The sequence below is a fragment of the Dipteris shenzhenensis genome, chromosome 5, assembly GCF_047967505.1.
Source record: "Dipteris shenzhenensis isolate YYH24624 ecotype China chromosome 5, Dip_SZ_1.0, whole genome shotgun sequence".
In the NCBI taxonomy this organism is placed as follows: domain Eukaryota; kingdom Viridiplantae; phylum Streptophyta; class Polypodiopsida; order Gleicheniales; family Dipteridaceae; genus Dipteris; species Dipteris shenzhenensis.
In genome coordinates this window covers 30,837,819-30,839,483 of record NC_141600.1, presented here as the reverse complement: position 1 = coordinate 30,839,483, position 1,665 = coordinate 30,837,819, and the positions used below count along the sequence as shown (strand labels likewise).

The following is a 1,665-nucleotide window of genomic DNA, read 5'->3' as shown; positions in this document are numbered from 1 at the left end:
AGTAGGTACGGCAATCCGCCACAAGCGCCTTTCTTCTCAACACAACCAGCCATCTACACTCACCCAATCTGTGGACGTTCAACCTCCGGCCACTTTCCTATCAGCATAGCCCACATCTCCAATCTGCAGCTTCTCTGGAACGACCAACGAATTGCTCTGGGGACGACATCTGACTTCACTAACACAAAGGACTATGTACATTTGGCTCTGCGCAAAGGGGAGAGTGCAGGCCTGATTGGAAGCGTCCGCGTCCTCGGTCGTGTGCGTCCTTCCTTGTTAGGATTTGGATTGGGGTCTCCCGAGGGAGAAGGGGTGCGCCAGGCCTCTGAGGTAGTGCAAGACAGAGGCGACGCTCGCAGTCCCGGGCAGCAAGCTGCCGGATGGGGCTGCCCCCTGAAAGAAATTAGGTTAATATCATGTGACCCGATGGGTCACGTATCAGATATTAAACTGATAAGAACAGATACTACACTTGATCTTAGCCAAAAGGCCGAGAAAGGTATGAAGAGCAGGCGCTCGCAGGCTCCGCTAAGAGAGCCCTCCCCTCACCCCCTTTTGCAGTGCTGCTTATGGGGTAATTATGCCACGTGTCCACCATCTGTTGCATGCATCCCTCTCCATCGCTTTTCGTATCCTTTAGAAATTGAAGCCTAATACATTTAATACTTAATTTGGAAGCATGGAACTTAGCCTAATCACTCAAAAATAGAATCATTGCACACTACTGGCAGATGATCACAACCTCTTCTCTTCAGGCAACTAAGGGATGGTTAAAACTACCAAAGTGCAAAGTCTTGAAATTACTAGGTGTCCCTACATTATTTGACGTGTTAATGGGCGTGGCTTTTAGAAAGGTTCAAGGACAAATTCCCGACGTGGAGAGGCTACCAATCGAATTTGGCAAGGGTGAAACCTATCCTATAGGCACCTTGTACTTGTCTAGATCTTCTCCGGGAGGTGCTCACCAACAACTCGTTACCTTATCTCCCAACAAGTAAAGTGGACTTTTTGCAATAACGGAAATAAGGAGGTAAGAATGAGGGTTGTTGATATTCTTGATAAGGACTTTTTGCAATAACGGAAATAAGGAGGTAAGAATGACGGTTGTCGATATTCTTGATAAGTAGCTTACAAGCTAGCAACCTTGTAGGTTAGCAGAGTAGTTATTAGCTCAGGCACCTCGTAGGCACAACTTCTCCTGCTCAAAAACACCTCCCCAATTAAACTAGGTATGGCTCCTAGCTCGCATAATTATTCTCTATGGCCACAATCTATAACCTTGAGCCTTGCCATGCCAAATGAAGTGACCTTTGGAGATCACTTTGCCGTGCCTTTGAGGCCATAAAAGCACAAATTGGATTTCGAACAAACGGATCCTTTATCAATATTTTGGCATTTTTTAGGGGTGCAACATTAGTTGACACTGATGTTAACAAGGCTAGCAAATTGTTCAAGACAAGCCTCCTGGTGCAAATATAAGCGTGGCTTGAAATCAAGAGGGAATTCATTCTCACCAATAGTGATAGGAAGACACCCATGAGCAAATCGACTCTCTGGTAAGAAAGTCGTCGGTGGAAAGGAGGGAACTTCTTGTTCTATGAAAAAAGTATTGGTTGGGTCGATGGTCCTTATTTTCTTTGCAATCCAACTCCTGAGTGTACCTCG

At 45.9% G+C, this 1,665-nt stretch overlaps 1 non-coding gene across 1 annotated transcript; it reads right to left on the bottom strand.

Annotated features, from left to right (window-relative positions):
• Positions 1-307: 307 nt before the first annotated feature.
• LOC147901865 (U2 spliceosomal RNA) lies at positions 308-503 on the bottom strand. The gene has a single exon (XR_015541095.1). It is a non-coding gene; the product is annotated as a U2 spliceosomal RNA (small nuclear RNA).
• Between the last annotated feature and the right edge of the window lie 1,162 nt (positions 504-1,665).